Here is a 19,815-nt window from a genome sequence, read left to right as displayed (position 1 = left end):
CACACTGTTATAAGTTGCCAATATTTTGAATTTTCTCCGTTCTCTTTTTGGTCATGTCTGCTTTAGATCGGAGCAGCCATGCACGCGTCTTTACGAAAAAGTTAACTACAACTCTCTTTCCCATACAAAAACCAAAATAGCATTCTCTTCTTGTCCATCATTGGATCAGAGTGAGGCAGAGAAAATTTTTGGGTCTCTCTTGTGCTCTCAATGAGCGAAAATTTGTTGTTGTTCACAACGTGTTAGCATATACACAGTCTGTGAGCGATAACAAATTTACGGTCACTTAGAGCAAATGGGCTCTCTTGTGAGTCACAATGCCTACCCTTGCTTTAGATTAGGGGTGAGCACGCCTGTGTGCTAGCACACAGCCAAATTGTGAAAACGTACTCTTAGTTTTTTGTGAACCATAAACAATTAAAAGTTTATGCAATTTTTTATTTATATTTTTTAAAAATTTGCATTGTGGACGATTTTAGACAACATTAATTTTTAAAAAATGTTGAAATAAGTACTGAAACATCAAGAAAAATTAAATACTAATTCTCTCTTAAATTTGCCTCTCTCTCGATTTTGCTCAGCTCTGCTTTAGATCATAGATGGGCTTTCTTGCACGCCAGCGTTGCTATGTTTTGTTTCTCTTTTTCGTTGTTACAACATAAATAAACATTTACGGGTAATTTTGCAAGTTTGTTTTTAATATAATAGTTTTTTGGACTTGTTAAGATACCGCCTGTGTTTAAAAAATATTAAACAAGCAAAGCAATTTTAACAAAAATCCCATTCTAATTTTCCCTTAAATTTTATTTAAGAGAAATTTTGCCCATCTATGCTTTAGATCATAGCCGACCAAGAAGAGCGAGCGGTTACAGTGAGTGTCAAAAATATTCGGTTTTAAATTTCACCAATAATAACACCTCAGTATTTTTGAAGCCCATGCCAAGTATCCAAAAAACCAAATACTTAAAAAAATGTTGGTCCTGTGGCAATTAAAAAGTGTACGTAACATGGATCCATGGCAACCCTATAAGCGAGAATTACAAAGAAAACGTTGTTACTTTTACTTTTGTTAAATATTTTGGCAAAAACAGGTCATTATCGAACTTTTTCTGCAATATTAGTATACATTTTAATAATTGGGAACAGAAACTTTGTTCCTGTGTGCAAAAATACTATATTTGAAAGCAATTTATTAAAATTTAGGGCTAAGGAAAAACGCTATCCTAGAAAAGAGTAGGGATACGTAAAATCGATTTCGGTTAATCGATTAATCGATTATTAGCCGCAAAATGTCTAAAAGTCGTAGTCGACTATTGACTGTGCGAAAACCGGATAATCGATTTTTCTTAATCGACTTTCGAAAGACGGAGTCAACTATTATTCGTAGTCGACCATTAGTCGTAGTCTATTATTATTCGTAGTCGACTATTAATCGTGGACAACTATTAGTCGTAGTTGACTATTGGTTGTGCTAAAACCCCGTAATGGACGGTACTTTGTACACATATATACATGATGGATCGCTTCAACGAAAATGGTCGATTATATTCGATTATAATCGATTTTCGGCGGTTAACGAATAATCGAAAGTCGACTTTTAGTACACTCTCAAATAATCGACTAACCGAAAATCGAGTTTTAATTTTTTCACGAAAACCGTATAATCGAAAAACCGATTATTGCATTCCACTGCGTATCCCTAGAAAAGAGAAAACTGGTCAAACTGCCGTTTTTATAATAAAATATAAACAGTTTTCTCTTTTCTAGGATAGCGTTTTTCCTTAGCCCTAAATTTTGATAATTTGCTAAGAAATATGATATTTGTGCACACAGGAACAAAGATTCTGTTCGAAATTATTAAAATGTATACTAGTATTGCAGAAAAAGTTCGATAATGACCTGTTTTTGCCGAAATATTTAACAAAAGTTGCAAAAACCGAATATTTTTGACGCATTGAAAACAGGGTTAACAACTTCTTCTTTGTTATTCTCGCTTATAGGGTTGCCATGGATCCATGTTAATTACATTTTTTAATTGCCACCTGACCAACATTTTTTTAAGTATTTGGTTTTTTGAATATCGGATATGGGCTTCTAAAATACTGAGGTGTTATTGTTGGTGAAATTTAAAACCGAATATTTTTGACACTCACTGTAAATTGTTTATGTGTGGGTAAAATTACACTGACAGAACAGAACAGGGTGATGATTTTCATATTGAGTATGAAATGAAAAACACAGGAAAAAAGTTGTCACGGCGTGTTAGCGTTCAGAGCAATGGTGCACAAGAAGAGAATGCTATTTTGGGTTTTTGTATGGGAAAGAGAGTTGTAGTTAACTTTTTCGTAAAGACGCGTGCATGGCTGGTTCAGAGCCAAACATAGTGGTGGATGTGTGGGTTCGAATCGTCGACTTTCCTTTTTCATTTGCATTATAGATCATAAAAAAGCTCGATTAATAAATTAAAAAAAAAATAATACTAAAAATGATCTTCGCCTAAAAAGGCAAAATTTTCAAATAGAAAAAAATATATTGTTGGCGCGTTCGCTTTGTATGACTAAAATTAAAAATAATATACAGTGAATCACAGTCAAAAGTATCCACTTCAGTTTCTTTTATTAAAACTGTGATTGCAAAGTGTTAATTAATGATAGCGATTTCAACTTTAAAATTTCTTCAAATGCATTGAACAAATTGTCTACGGTTCTAATATAAATTAGCATTTGACTTGTGTCCCTTATATGCCATTTAGATATGACACCATTAGCCGGATTTAGCACATCATCAGGATTTACAGTCAACCAAAAAAGTCTACATACACCCTATAAATCTCGAGTTTTAAGGGCAAGGAAGCATTTTTATGAAAATCCAGGTACATAGTTCTATTTTATATCCCTAATAAACAATATTACATACAACAAAAATATATTCCATCATACGAATAACGGTAAATTCTATAAAAATTAAAAAATTAATAGGGAAAAAGTGTACATACACCCAATGAAACATTAAGATTACTGGAAAATTTATGGAATAAGCAATAGAAATTTTACATTTTATTGCTTTAACGAATGTCTCTGGTTGTCTATGATATATTTTAGACAAAATAGGAACATATTTGTGCTTTAATTGGCGTTATTTAAGGTCAGACTTCGCGTATAGCTCATTAAGGCGGACCCTTGCAGATATCTTTGAGTTTTTCAGTCTGGTAGTTTATGAAACCCCAGGAAATACAGTGGGACTAATTATTTTGAGATCCTAGAGCGCTTTGATGTTGTTCTTATGGATAATATATGCTCCTGAGCTTCGCTAAATATGCGAATTCCTGAGTTTTTCATAAATTTTATAGTTTTCACAGCATTCCAAGGGTCAAACTACAAGCAAGAACCTTGGAATTACTTTGTAATACATTTTTGGACCTTAACTCAATCAGAAATGTACAACATTATTATACAAACCCGCTCCTAAAGTTTCCAAAGTATCAAAATAAAAGCACCACCAAAGAATGCATGCAATTTGTATGAAATTTACACTGTTAACTAGTATGCTCTCGTATTATGATCGTTAGGTCACTTGAAGCGCTATAAATGTCGGATACTTTTACATTGCTTATTCAATGGATGCTCGAGGATTGTACCAGACCTTATTACAAGGTAATTCGAAGGCTTCTGCATGTAATTTGCCCCTTGGAATGTTGTGAAAACTATTAAATTTATGAGAAACCTCAGGAATTCGTATATTTTCGAAGCTCAGGAGCATATATTACCCACAAGAAAAACTTCATAGCGCTCTTGGATCCCAAAATTGTTAGTCCCACTGTATTTTCTGGGGTTTCATAAACTACTAGACTGAAAAACTCAAAGAAATCTGCAAGGGCCCGCCTTAACGAGCTATACGCGAAGTCTGACATTAAGTAACTGCAATTAATCCACAAATATGTTCCTATTTTGTCTAAAATATATCATAGACAACGAGAGACGTTCGATTAAGGAATAAAATGTAAAAATTTTACTGCTTATTCCATAAATTTTACGGTAATCTTAATATTTCATTGGGTGTATGTACACTTTTTCCCTATTATTTTTTTTAATTTTTATAGAATTTACCGTTATTCATATTATGGAATATATTTATGTTGTATGTAATATTGTTTATTAGGGATATGAGATAGAACTATGTACTTGGATTTTCATAAAAATGCTTCCTTACCCTTAAAACCCGAAATTTATAGGGTGTATGTAGACTTTTTTGGTTGACTGTATTTGCTAAATCCAGTCAAAATCTACCAGATTTCCCATACAAAAATAAATCCTTCTATTGAGTGGATTTGTTTTAAATCTGGTATAAATCCTCGTATACAACTCTGTTTTTTGCAACATGTTGCTAGAAAATACACAAAGTTGCAAGCTGGCACAAGAAACAAGGTAGATGCATCGGTGAATTATACACTAAAAATAATTTAAAATGTAAAAATTTGTTAACAAGGCGGAAAAATTAAATTTGTTTTGATGTACAAAGTTGATTTTAATCATGATGATTATGATGTCTAAACGATAAAATAATTCGTTTATTTATTTTAGATGGACAAACTCCGATAAAATAATTCTTTATTTGCTCTTTAGTTACCCAGCAAAATTTGACGGAAGGGGTTCTTTGCGATGACGTGATTTCATGTCATCTGTTGCATTGGTTCAAAGGAAGTCGTGAAAGATCCGATCTTTTCATTAGGATTTGAACCAATGCAAAGGAAGTCGTGAAAGATCCGATCTTTTCATCAGCATTTGTACCCATTCCATCGATCCAATAGAGATGATGTTTGTGTTTTTATTTACACACCTGTTTATTTTCATTTTGGTATGTTCCAGTACTGCAAAAATCTACTAATTTTTACTATTTTTTTCGATGACATAAAGGAAAAATTGTTATCGAAGTAAAAATAAGTAGATTCTTGCAGTTTCTGGAACAGACCAAAGTTGTTAGAACTGTCGTCGTGATGTTGTCTTACATTTCCTGCATATCAAACAACTAAAATTTCTAAACAATTGGTATTATATGAAGTCCCAACCATCGAGTTAAAAATAGAATCGGACTGCAAACATTGCTATTTTAAAAGTTCCCTTGTCTGTTCTAAATCTGACATAGAATGAAATCAGTCAAATCTCGCTTCTTGGAATTTGAAAAAAAAAGTCCGAAACGAAAAGGAACAAGAATCTGAAAATAAAGAAGAAACTACTTTTGGAAAGAAACAATTAAAAATAAATTAATTAAACATAAATGGTATTTTCCATAAAAAGTCTCTCCTCCCCGTTCGTTACATTTTGTTCTTAGAGATCCCTAAAGCAAGCCGGGTTGTAGATCCCTACATATTTCCGTCACTAAACAAAAGAGTATAAATTACCAAAATGTTGTTATAAAATAACAAAATTATAAAATAAAAGTAATTTACGAAATAAAAATACTTCAAGGAGTGCATTTGGAGTCCATGTTGAAATCTGAACTGGTGATGGGAAGATAATTGAAAAAACCTTTTGTAAGATAAAAGAATATCAGTTGCGGAGAACGGAGGAAGTAATCTTTTGCGTTGCAGCGGTGGTGATTACATTGCAATTTTGGATGTAAACTTTTGAAAAACTAAACTGATAAATTAATTGTAGCTATTTCATGAATTCGTTTGAATTAATAAAGAGTTTTGTTTTTCATGAAAACCATATTTCAATACAGCATTTCCATTTTCCAAACAAGACATGAAAATTTCATGCAAAGGGGTTGGTGAAAATGACATGCCAAAACATTGGTTAAAATGACATGTCAAAGCATTGGTGGAAATGACATGTCAACGCATTGGTTAAAATGACATGCTTAGGATCCAGAAAAGAACGTCATCTTTTGGGGTCCACGCTCATATAAAATCCATCGATGAAGATGCTAAAAAGATGACATGCTAGATCACTTGCACCCATGATTGAATGTCATCTTTGGCATCGAACATTTTGCTGGGAAGTCGAGGGGTGCCGTTAAATGAGGATATACGAAAACGTGTGTTTTTATGGCCTTTCTAAATACGAAGTAGCGGGCATTTGCTAGTGTTTAAATAATACATCTTATCCTTAATTCCTTCGATAAAGACACGATTTCCTACACCGCACTATAGGTAATTTGCCCTGTTTTTGAGACAAAAATTAATAACAGCGGAATTAAAGGATTTTTTAGCTTTTTAAATTATTTATGTGTAGAAGTGAGATAAAACAAAGATTTTTACATATAAATTCAGATATAAGGAACAACGGTTATAAGCAACTACGTATATAACGAACAAAGCTATTTTTTCCAATGCCATTTTCATTAGTTTTCTTATGCACGACAAACTGTTGAAAACGATCATGGTAGTAAGTAACGAAAATGTTGTCCCCGCGAGTAGATTTTCCAATGAATTGTTACTACAGTTTTGTATATTTTTTAATATACGCTAATAAAGACGAGTTTAGTACTTCCTTAAACCGTATCAATGATTAATATGTAAGAGAGAGATAAAATAAAGCTTACTACTGCCGCAACGTTTATAGAAAACTACAGATATACCGAACAATTTGTCGCCATTACTTATTTTATTTGCAATGAAATTGTAAACAAAAATATTTTTTACATTTATTGCTTATTTCCTCAAACCAAACTTCCACAATTTTAGGACTTTTTATTGAGAAGTAACCTAATAAAATCTCAAATATCAAAAAACGGACAAAATCGGGTTTTGAAAACTAGTAATACCAATGCAGAAGACTTTCAGTAATGTGTTCTAGGTGGCAAAATCACGGCCAAACACGGCCAATTTAGTATTAGTCTATATGAAGTGAGTTTAAGAAAAATAAAATATTTATGTCTGACTTTTTGTGTTTTTTGGTCCTCTCGCAATTGCCAATCAATTCCATTTTACATATGTATATTTATATTTGTTTTATTTTTCCGCGGTTTTAAATACATTGAAATACGCCTTACAACATATATTTTTTTAGTTCTTCTTCGAAATTCTCAATTTGACTGCAATTTAAACCGCGATAATGACGCTATTTTAAAAAATTTCATCCATATTAATAAATTTTGACATGTTCTTTTTTCAATGCCAACTAAAAAATTATTATTATTAAAAGTTGCAAAATCGACTTTTTGCCTCAAAAACTGGGCAAATTACCTATAGTGCACCGGAAGCACTCATACAACGCCATACCACAACAGTCTCCTCTGTGCTTTACTGTTGAAATTGCGTGTTTGGGGTCCAAGGCGGTATTTGCCCTATGACATACCTTAATAGGTCCATATGACCAAAACATTCATTGCTTTCATTGGCAGTCTGTTTTGGTCATATGGACCAATTAATGTATGCCATAGGGCAAATACCACACAATTTCTTAGAAATCGCAGTTTTGATGAAAGAAAGTGAAATGGATACTTTTGAGTGTGATCACTGTATATGCAATTATTATGCCTATCCGTGTACGCGATAATTTGTAATAATTATTACAAATGTTTCGAATTTTTACAGTTGTAATGATGTAAATATCTACAAATATTAAAATTTACTAAATTTAAAAATTACAAAATGTAAATAACAATAAAAATAAGAGCTGTAAATTTCCGCAAAAACTCTACACATATTAGGTTTGTAATAAAAACGTTCAACTTAATGTCATCTTCACACGAGCGTTTGAGCTGCGTTGTTCGCCTCTCGAAATACGTACACGAATTAACCCGTTTCCAAGAAACCATTGGTAATTAAAAGAAACATACAGGCATGTGATGAAAATCGATTTCGAGCTCAAAACGAGTCAAAAACGACTGTAGGTGTGATGCATGTCCATTTTCCGACATCGAATTGTTTTCGATATCGGTTTCATATTCCATTTTGTTCTATGGAAAAATTGATCAAAAAGACGTGTGATGCAATCCGATAATCGTTTATTTTTCTCGTTTTGAAAACGGTCATATTTTTGGGGACGATTGAAAAACGATGTAACAAATTTGGATAGATTTTTTTATGAGAAAAAGTTTGAAATGTAAGAACGGGAATATAAAGATAACTTAACATTTATTTTACTTATTTTTGGAATATTTTGTTAACAAAATATTTGAAATTTTGATAAAAAAAGCACAGAACAAAAAATTACTTTTAACATCTGTGTTTTCTCCAAATTGGTGAAGACACCCGCTTATGTTGTTATGCGCTGTTTGTAGTTCTCATCATGTAATAGCACAAAAATTTCCTCATTAAGCTCTCATATAGGTCAATTTCAATAAGAACACACATTTATTTAATTTTCCATTAAATTTTACTTCGGCATTTGCCTTCGCCACAACAAAAAGTCTTTTATGTCGCTTTCAACTGCAGATTCGGGATCACTAGTCCGTTTTTTGTATGTGGGAATTAAATGAAATTGAAACAACGTAGAATTGAAATTCGATGCGGTTCCCATCACATCTAAATGCAATTCACTCGTTTTGGACAAATCGTTTTCATACCAAATCGATTCGAAATTCATCACATACCTGATAATTTATTTTTCCTTTTTGTTTCCTCGTTTTCATGACAATTTGAACACATAACACGTGTAACACACATATGTATTGTTACGGAATTAGATTTAACTAATCTCCATGTAGACGTTGTTTTATTCCCCAGTACGATTTGTACCAAATAAAACAGGGTTCGTTTTAGATTACGTTTCTACAATGCTTTATTTACTTTATTACACTTATTCGGAACCGACTTTAATTACTAAGCACACAGCAAGTCTCTAGTTAGCACGCAGCTATTCTTTGACCGATCTGTTCAGTTCAACGCTTAAAACACAACTACTCCGTCATTGCCATTTCCCCGGTATTTATACCCCAAAGTCTCCCTGTTCTAGAGTCCTCCAGAACACATATGGCAACATCTCGAATCTGTGCAGCGAACACACAGACGCACATTCGCACTAAGCGAACAACCATACTCACATAAATACATGGGGGAATACAATTGGACGACAAGCACAGTAATGACGTAACAACAACAAACAAGTGCAAAGAAGTAACAAACTAAACAATAATTCCATGATTATGGCAAAACAAAATAAAAGCACATTAATGAAAGGTAAAGTAACATCTAGAATAATGAAGAGAGTTCTACATGGTAGTTGTTGTTGCTTAAATAAAGTAACTGCGTAATAAAATCATTACGTTACAATTCAAATTTTTAAATTAACGGAAATTAAACTAAACTAACTTAAACCTATCAGTTACATTCGTAACAGTATGTTAAATGAGCAGGAAAAACACTAACCTTTCCTGCGAATGTACAGTGAATCACAGTCAAAAGTATCCACTTCAGTTTCTTTCATTAAAACTGTGATTGCTAAGAATTGGTTAATGATAGCGATTTCATTCCTTTTTATATTTTTACATTAGTGTCTTAACTTAAATATAATAAAATTAACGAAATTCGGGTAAATTTAGATAAAAAATAAAAATGGTTAAACAACATCGATTTCTACCTCACAGTGAAAAGTATGCACTCTAAAAGTTTCATGAAACAGAAAGGATTTTTTAGGGTTCCAGCCCTTGGTATGACATCCTTTGTTATCCTTTACAGCTTTTAGCCTTTTTGGCAAAAATTTAACTAAATTTTCAATGCACGATATCTGAATTTTCCCATAACTTCAAAACAGGAAATTTCTAGCCAAATTGCCTATGAAGGGACATTAATTACAATCATGCCTAAAATATCAGGAACATCATTTTTTCTATCGGAATAAATGACAACACTACTAAAAACGATGGGGAACCTATTATTCTCCCATTCTGGCATAAAAAGCGAAAAATTTGAAAATTATTAATCGATTATTGTTGTGCATCATTTTTAATGCTCAATTTAAAAATGCCCATTTTTTATTTTTTGTGAAAATTTTAGTATACAGTGAATCACAGTCAAAAGTATCCACTTCACTTTCTTTCATTAAAACTGCGATTTCTAAGAGTTAATGATAGCGATTTCATTCCTTTTTATATTTTTACATTAGAGTCTTAACTTAAATATAATAAAATAAAATTAACGAAATTCGGGTAAATTTAGATAAAAATAAAAATGGTTAAACAACATCGATTTCTACCTCACAGGTTAAAGTTGTCTTCATTGCTTTCATTGGCAGCCTGTTTTGGTCATATGGACCAATTAAGGTATGTCATAGAGCAAATACCGCCTTGGACCCCAAACACACAATTTCAAAAGTAAAGCACAGAGGAGACTCTGTTGTGGCATGGCGTTGTATGAGTGCTTCCGGTGTAGGAAATCGTGTCTTTATCGAAGGAATTAATTAAAATGTATTATTTAAACATTCTGAAAGGATATTTTGAAATTTAGGCGCTGAAAAAATGGGATTTGGGTCAACATTCCAATTTTATCAATATATGAGCCCGAGCACAAATCACATATTTTTCCAAAATGGATGCTATGTAACTGTCCAGAAGTGATTCGAACACCTCCCCGGATTTGAATCCTATAGATAATTTATTGAGTAGTTTGGAGACAAATATAAAAAATCTTAACATCTAAAATATAGGAACCCTGAAATATGCCTTGCAAGAAGAATGGGGAAAAATTCCGATATCTAGCCCCGAAAACTTAGTTAAATCTTTGTCAAAAAGGCTAAAAGCTGTAAAGGATAACAAAGGATATCATACCAAGGGCTGAAACCCTAAAAAATCCTTTTTGTTTCATGAAACTTTTAGAGTGCATACTTTTCACTGTGAGGTAGAAATCGATGTTGTTTAACAATTTTTATTTTTTTATCTAAACTTACCTGAATTTTGTTAATTTTATTTTATAATATTTAAGTTAAGACACTAATGTAAAAATATAAAAAAAAGAATGAAATCGCTATCATTAACTCTTAGAAATCGCAGTTTTAATGAAAGAAAGTAAAGTGGGTACTTTTGACTGTGATTCACTGTATACTAAAATTTTCACAAAAAATAAAAAATGGGCATTTTTAAATTGAGCATTAAAAATGATGCACAACAATAATCGATTAATAATTTTCAAATTTTTCGCTTTTTATGCCAGAATGGGAGAATAATAGGTTCCCCATCGTTTTTAGTAGTGTTGTCATTGATTCCGATAGAAAAAATGATGTTCCTGACATATTTTTGGCATGATTGTTATTAATGTCCCTTCATAGGCAATTTGGCTAGAAATTTCCTGCTTTGAAGCTATTTTCCAAAAAATATGACTATGGAAAATCATTAACGGTTATGTCTAGAGTATGTACAAACAATTTAATGATATTTTGATAGTATCGGCCAAGGCTTGCCCCATATTACACTAGCCTTTAAAGGCATTGTCCTGATAGAGAAAAAATCAGGGTATAGAACAAAAGTTTTCTCAAATTTCTTTGAAAATAGTTTTTATAAACATTAGCTTCGTTCCAAAACTAAAAAGTTTTTACACATTTTGCACATTTTTTCCCGAAAGGCGTTCCCGTACACAAAAAAGTTGCAAAATGTTCACTTCTCTTTGAACAAAAATGGCGCTGAATAGCTTTCTCATTAGAAACTTTTTACACGACAAATTTGAGCGAGCAAAAATGTGCAACATGTTTGTCGGCTTCGGATTTGCTGACACGCCGACTTTGACAATTGTTCCAGATTCTTTGGCGTTTCTGCCATTTTTTCGTTCCCGTACATTTTGGAAAAATGTGTGTGTTGGACTCATTTTCGACAGTTTGCTCTTTTGACACTTTTATCATTAAACCAGTAAGGAAAGGATCAAAGTCGGGCGGGGCCGACTATATGATACCCTACACCACTGTGAATATGTAAAATATAAACCGGAGCTATATCCAGATCTAAACCGATTTTGATATAATTTGGCACATTTATTTCCAGACCGAATTCAGTCACACATTCCAAATATCATTGAAATCCGACTTATATAGCAGCAAATACGCGAAATCGGCCGAAAATATATATGGGTGCTATATCCAAATCTGAACCGATTTCGATATAATTTGGCACATTTATTTCTAGACTGAATTCAGTCACACATTCCAAATTTCATCGAAATCGGAAATATATAGCGTGTTTGGTACAGAAAATACGTGAAATCGGCCGACATTATACCGAAATCTGTACGAAAATTCGGAGGAAAAGATTCGAATTCCGAATTTCCCAAGGATTTTATTCCGATTTCGTAGCGAATTCTGATCGAAATCGATCCGATTTCGCTCCGACATTTCGTTCCGAAATTATGTCAACCACTTCATACAACTTTCGTTAAGATATCGTTACGATTTCGGATCAGATATCGGACGTAACGTCCGAAGTTTGTTCCGATTTCGTTACGATATCGGTACGATTGGTTTGCTGGGTACTATTTAAACCGGCTTGATACGCTTGTTGATCTAGGGGTTCTCTCCTGTATCGTTGGCCCTCTCCCTCTTGAGCATGGATATACTTCCTGATCTGCCTGTCTGTGCCGGGCCTACCCACAAGATGGTGATTGGGATGGCTCACACGGTAACAACTGTAACTGGAAGAATCTTTGCCTCCTCATATAGATGTCCACTGATGATTTGAGGAGGCTCCTTGTTGCTGGTCTCAGGGCGGCATTCTGGCAAGTTTGAATCTTTTTCCAATTCGTATCACATAATCTCGGGGACAAGACTGGCGCCGCTTACCACAGACCGACCTATCGCGTTATATGTGGTCAACAAGGTTTCTTTATCTGCACCCAAAGTGCTGCCAGCTAGGGACTTGAGGACCTTGTTCCTACCCAGCAAAATTTTAAGGAAGGGGTTCCATGCGATGACGTGATTTCATGGAATCTTTTGCATTGGATCAAACGAAGTCGTGAAAGATCCGATATTTTCATTAGCATTTGAACCAATGCCAAGGAAGTCGTAAAGATCCGATCTTTTCATCAACATTTGAACCCATGCAAAGAAAGTCGTGAAAGATCCGATCTTTTCATCAGTATTTGATCCCATTCCATCGATCCAATAGGGATGAATTTTGTGTTTTTATTTATACACATTTTTCTAAATATGTTTATTATTTACAATAGACTTGATGTTGTCGGAGACTCGAAATCACAGCCAACGTTGTTAAAACTCTCGTCGTAATGATAATGTCATTGCAAAGGGTTGGTGAAAATGACATGCCAAAGCATTGGTGGAAATGACATGACAAAGCTTTGGTGTAAATGACATGCTTTGGATCCAAAAATGAATAGCATCTTTTGGGGTCCACGCTCATATAAAATTCATCGATGAAGATGCTAAAAAGATGACATGCCAGATCACTTTCACCCATGATTGGATGGCATCTTTGGCATCGAACATTTTGCTGGGTACTTTTCAGTTTGTCGCAGATAGCTGTGGCGTGCGCGCACGACGTGAAAGTAGTGTCGAATGTAACCCCTAAAATTTTGGGGCAGTTTGTGGTCGGAATTCTGTCGGATTTTTATTACATTATTTGAATTATATATATTATATAATATATTATATTAATATGCAGATTTCCGCCACAAAATCAACGGCCTCTGTTCACCACATGGACAGCGCAGTTTGGAAGAGAATTGAATGTCGTGGTCGACGGTAGCAGAATTTTTATTTATTATTCATACATTGTAATGCCAATAAGTCAAATAGACCCAAGCTAGCATCACCATTAATACAATAATTAAGCTTATACACATGACCAGATAATAAAACCATTCACTATTCCGTATCCAAGCAAAATTTGAAGGAAGGGGTTCTTTGCGATGACGTGATTTCATGTCATCTTTTGCATTTGTTCAAAGGAACTCGTGAAAGATCCGATCTTTTCATTAGGATTTGAACCAATGCAAAGGAAGTCGTGAAAGATCCGTCCTTTTCATCAGCATTTGTACCCATTCCATCGATCCAATAGAGATGATGTTTGTGTTTTTATTTACACACCTGTTTATTTTCATTTTGATATGTTCCAGTACTGCAAAAATCTACTAATTTTTACTATTTTTTCCGATAACATAAAGGAAAAATTGTTATCGTAGTAAAAATAAGTAGATTCTTGTAGTTTCTGGAACAGACCAAAGTTGTTAGAACTGTCGTCGTGATGTTGTCTTACATTTCCTGCATATCGAACAACAAAAACTTCTAAACAATTGGTGTTATATGAAGTCCCAACCATCGAGCTAAAAATAGAATCGGACTGCACACATTGCTATTTTAAAAGTTCCCTTGTCTGTTCTAAATCTGACATAGAATGAAATCAATCAAATCTCGCTTCTTGGAATTTGAAAAAAAGTCCGAAACGAAAAGGAACAAGAATCTGAAAATAAAGAAGAAACTACTTTTGGAAAGAAACAATTAAAAATAAATTAATTAAGCATAAATGGTATTTTCCATGGTATAAGTAAAGAGGTAGATTTAAATGAAAAAAATCTATAGAACCCTTGTTTTTCCTGAATTCCTAAAACTTCAAAATTAAGCAACAAGTGGGTTTGTTTTTACAACACCAATTTTGAGCATTATATAAAAATCGCGAAAAATGAATGAAGGACCAATGTTTCTCCGCATAATCAAGTTGTGGGTATGTTAAAATGCTTGTTTCAATGATAACCTGACGAATTATTTCCATACAAATGTTCCAAAAATAATTTTAAAAATCATTGAATTCGATTGTTTTTTAAAATTGTTTGACATATTATTCAAACACCACACACACATACACAGTTTGTGTATATTGTTTTGAAGTTTTATGAATACTCGAATGAAAAAAATTTAAATTGACATAAAGCTTTGGCTAACCTTTCTTATTAAACCATGGTATTTTCCATAAAAAGTCTCTCCTCCCCGTTCGTTACATTTTGTTCTTAGAGATCCCTAAAGCAAGCCGGGTTGTAGATCCCTACATATTTCCGTCACTAAACAAAAGAGTATAAATTACCAAAATGTTGTTATAAAATAAAATAACAAAATTATAAAATAAAAGTAGTTTACAAAATAAAAATACATAAAGGAGTGCTTTTGGAGTTCATGTTGAAATCTGAACTGGTGATGGGAAGATAATTGAAAAAACCTTTTGTAAGATGAAAGAATATCAGTTGCGGAGAACGGAGGAAGTAATCTTTTGCGTTGCAGCGGGATTACATTGCAATTTTGGATGTAAACTTTTGAAAAACTAAACTGATAAATTAATTGTAGCTATTTCATGAATTCGTTTGAATTAATAAAGAGTTTTGTTTTTCATGAAAACCATTTTCCAAACAAGACATGAAAATTTCATGCAAAGGGGTTGGTGAAAATGACATGCCAAAGCATTGGTTAAAATGACATGCTTAGGATCCAGAAAAGAACGTCATCTTTTGGGGTCCACGCTCATATAAAATTCATCGATGAAGATGCTAAAAAGATGACATGCTAGATCACTTGCACCCATGATTGAATGTCATCTTTGGCATCGAACATTTTGCTGGGTTCCTCTTTACGATCTCGATGTCGTCTGGAGGGGCAGAATACAGGAGAGGTAGAGGTTAAACAATTCCTGAGATATCACCTCACCTTGGGGAACTCCCTGTTTCTATCAAAGGCTTTTGATAAGTCAAGCGCCACCATCACTGTTCTATCGTACACCCGTCTCTGGTTGAGTCCTTGACAAATATGTGTGGTAATGGCGTGCAGAGCAGTTGTCGTGCTGTGCTGCTTACGGAATCCATGCTGATGATCGGCAACTTGATAGCTATTTCTGATACTGGGGAGGACTAAGGCCTCAAGGGTCTTTTCTACGGGCGACAAAAACGAAATCGGCCTTTACGATTCACTTTTGCTGGCATCCTTGCCGTGCTTCCGTAATGAGACCACCCTGCCCATTTTCCAGACTTCGGGAACAATGAGGGTGGATAGCGAGAAGTTGAGATCTTTAGTGAGATACTTCACTCCCGGCTCATCGAGCTGCTTCAGCATTACCATGGAGATTCCATCAGGGCCCAGCGCTTTGGATGATTTAGCGTTCCTGATCTGCCTGTCTGATGGCATTGGCAACATCATCCATTGTAATCTGTGGTGGTTCCTCCTCGGCAGGAAGAGATCTGATGCGACGTAATACTCTTCTCTTGGCCCTGTCACTCTCGGGGTGCTCGACACACTGTCGATTGAAATAACTTGCGCACCTCGTCGGGTCAGTCAACGTAACGTCGCCAAACGTGACAAAGGTCCTATCTTCCCTTCTGACTTAACCGTTGCCCAGAATTCACCTATACCGGCTCCAATGTTGCAACTCTCCAGATGATTTAACCACTTGTTCCGCTTATTCTCGCCGCCCAGCCTGTTAAATTCCAGTGGCAGCTCCCTGACTCTGGGGTCATTGGTGTGGGTTCGGCGAAGCTCATCACGCTCATTTGCTAATCCCGTCGTCTCTGCTGGGAAGGTTGGTCTTACTTCGGGTATTCGACCAGCAGGCATATGGCGAGCGGCTGCAGCAGTGATGATGTCTCGGAACGTCCTTTCCGCTACCCGAACATCAGAAGGATTGGGCAGTTCTCTGAAGCGGTGATTGGTGAACTCTCTGAAACCCGGCCAATCAGCTTTCTTATGATTGACGAATGTGCGGCGTTCAAAGGTAATGAAATCAGGTGGTCTGCTAATGGAGACAATTATGGGGAGATGGTCTGATCCAAGGGAAATCACGGGTTGCCAGGTAACGTCATTTGTCAGACCAGGTGACACGATGATTATGTCCCGCGAGCTGTGACACTCTCCTCTAATTCTGGTAGGGGCGTCCTCATTGACCGTGCAAAACGAAGAGCTGTCCATCTGCTCAGCCAGCGCTGTACCTCTCTGGTCGTTTCCGAGGGCCGAATACCACATCTCATGATGCGCATTAAAGTCCCCCAGGACCAGACGATTATGACTAGAGTTGGGCACTCTCGTTCAATTGAACGATCCGGATCACTATCTCGTGGAATGGACACCGGTAATTTCTTTGGTAAAACTGCGTATACTTAATTTCACACGTTGGTTTTTATGATGTTACTCATTCGTTTTTGAACGAGGACAGTGATCCGGATCGTTCAATTGAACGAGATTGCCCAACTCTATTTATGACCTTCCAAAAGCGGGCTAATGTTAGGCACGTAATCTGAGATACAGCTATTTCTCGGCGGGATGTATACGTTCAGCAACTCTATCTCGGCAGTTCCACACCTGACTGCTACCCCCATACAGTCCATGTACGGGTCATTAGAGACAGGCTCAAGCGAGATAGGTCTGTATTGGACAGACTGGTGCAATATGAAAGCTAATCATCCACCTCTGTATTGGACAGACTGGTGCAATAGGAAAGCTAATCCCCCACCTCCACTGGTGCGATCTTTCCTTAGCACATTGTAACCATCACAATGTTGTAAGCCACAGTTGCTGTTGAACTTGGTTTCTTGCACCGCAGCGACCTTGATGTTCTTCCGACTCATGAAATCTACTATTTCCTCGATCTTACCTCGGAGTCCATTGCAATTAAATAGCAAAAAGGATGCATTCTCTGGGATTGGGACAACGGCTGGTGTTAAAGGTTGCACGTGCGGTTGTTGTCGAGGAAACTGCAAGGGAGTTTCGTAGTGAGACGACGAGGGAGTTTCGTCATCCGACGACGACTCACTGGGGACTGTGTTCACGCAGCAACATAGTCCCTGTCGTAGTCCCTCACGTGGACAAGTCCAGAGCAACCCCTTAGATGCACCCACTCCTGACATCTATTGCATCTCACCGAAGGTTGGATGTGGGTGAAAATGCGGATGTGACAAACTGAGCACAGATATATTGGTCCTGGGTTTTCCTCCGTCCCGGCACGTACTAAAAGAATTCGGAGCGGGCATTCCGGGACTGCTCCCAACACAGCCGCTGGCCGGAACGATGATTTTGTTTTGTTCTGGGTCAATCCAGTACGAAAGAACTCGCTGACGTAGGATTGAAGTGGTGAACGTTATCTTCTCTACACATCCATGAGAGAACAAATTAGGCAAAGTTTTTGAAAATATGCAAGCTGGAAGAGATCTTGAAATGACTGTGGCACAACAAAGACCTCTTACGAAACAAAATAAGGTCAGAAAGAACAGGGAACTCCTTTCCTTTAGCGACCCAACGCAGAAAATTATGAAAAAAATTACCACAGATAGTGCTTTTTATCCCGATTCCAACGATGTATTGCTTTTGTTGCGGAAATGTATAATTCCCGAGATATGGGCCTCCAAAGTTCCACAATGGCCCTAGTCTAAAATGTTGGCAAACCACCGTAGAAAAATATGAAAAAATTACCACAGATAGTTCTTTTTACAACGAATCCAACGATGTATTGCTTTTGTTGCGGAAATGTATACTTCCCGAGATATGGGCCTCAAAAGATCCACAAAGGCCCTAACCTATTTTTCTCTAAATAGCCGTCCTTCGGCCGCGATTTAGGACTTTCTCCTATGGACTGGTGCAAATCTCGGGAACAGGAACAAATTAAATATGTTTCTCAAAATAGTTGAAATCAATATAAACATCACTACTTGTGGTAATTTTTTAATAATTTTCTGCGGTGGTTTGCCAACATTTTAGACTAGGGCATTTGTGGAACTTTTGAGGCCCATATCTTGGGAAGCATACATTTCCGCAACAAAAGCAATACATCGTTGGATTCGGTGTATAAATACTATCTGTGGTAATTTTTTAATCATTTTCTGCGGTGGTTTCCCAACATTTTATACTAGGGCCTTTGTGGAACTTTGGAGGGCCATATCTCGGGAAGTATACATTTCCGCAGCAAAAGCAATACATGGTTGGAATCGGGATAAAAAGCACTATCTGTGGTAATTTTTTCATATTTTTCTGAGGCGGGTCGGTAAAGGAAAGATAAGCCCACAGAACGATATGGAAGACCATCTACAGTATTTTTAGGAGAGCTATGTATATGCTGACGATGACACAAGCACAATGCGACGAAACGGACTTAACCCTAATGAATGTAGTGGGTGCGAAGATAATGTAGACAATTCCATATATGAACGATTACCCGAAATGGAAAATTTAGATATTACAGCCGCTTCGGGGGACAATACTTACCTGTAATAACAAAATTTTGACAAGATTTGAGTTTAGTAAATGCGTTTAAGTCCTAGTTGGGGTTTTTGCGGAACTTTCGAGGCCTATATCTCGGGAAGTATACATTTCCGGGACAACATTTATACACCGTTGGAATCAGGACCAAAAACGCTACCTATGGTGAAAATGTCAAACTTCTCCTAAAGGAAAAATAAGCCGAAGATAATATTACAGTATTGAACAATGGAAAACAATGCAGGTAAAGACAGTAAACTGTGAAATCAAAACAAAACAGGAAATCAGATTGGGTACCCAGATGGATCTATAGATCGACAATTGGTTGTAGCGATAAGGATCCATAGCTTGATAAAATGGTGGTACAGAGATGGATCTATAGATCGAAAATGGAGATAACCGTGGCACAATTGCCGAGGTAGATGCGTCAGCCCATGCCCCAATTATAAGGACCTCTCTCAAGTGAATTCAAATAAAAACACAGATTTGAAATGTCAAAATTCGTAAACAGAGGCGAAAACTTTGTTTTCGTCGTGCCCATCATGGTACAATAATACAGGTAGCATTATCATGCCAGCTGATAGTAACATAATGTGTCAATTGCATTGAATTTATGTCAAATTTTGACATCTTATGTTGCCAAGAATTGCCGATGCGGCTACCTGTGTATTTGTACCATGGTGCCCATCATGGTACAAATACACAGGTAGCC

General features: G+C 35.8%; 1 protein-coding gene across 4 annotated transcripts in view; it reads right to left on the bottom strand.

The window, feature by feature from the left end:
• The window catches only part of LOC141402776 (F-box/WD repeat-containing protein 4), a 97,329-nt gene extending 77,917 nt beyond the window's left edge, over nt 1-19,412 (bottom strand). The window contains exons 1-2 of one of the 4 annotated variants that reach the window (XM_073984718.1): nt 19,321-19,394; nt 19,110-19,263 (exon numbers count right to left, since the gene is read on the bottom strand). The gene's annotated coding sequence lies outside the window, so the exon portion shown is untranslated. Of the gene's footprint in view, nt 1-14,819; nt 14,936-19,109 lie in introns of all 4 variants that reach the window. The other 3 variants (XM_073984719.1, XM_073984720.1, XM_073984721.1) reach the window with 3 other exon arrangements.
• Between the last annotated feature and the right edge of the window lie 403 nt (nt 19,413-19,815).

The sequence above is a fragment of the Musca autumnalis genome, unplaced genomic scaffold (genome assembly GCF_047663935.1).
Source record: "Musca autumnalis isolate F117 unplaced genomic scaffold, ASM4766393v1 scaffold_4, whole genome shotgun sequence".
Taxonomy (NCBI): domain Eukaryota; kingdom Metazoa; phylum Arthropoda; class Insecta; order Diptera; family Muscidae; genus Musca; species Musca autumnalis.
This window is presented reverse-complemented; position numbering and strand designations above follow the sequence as displayed.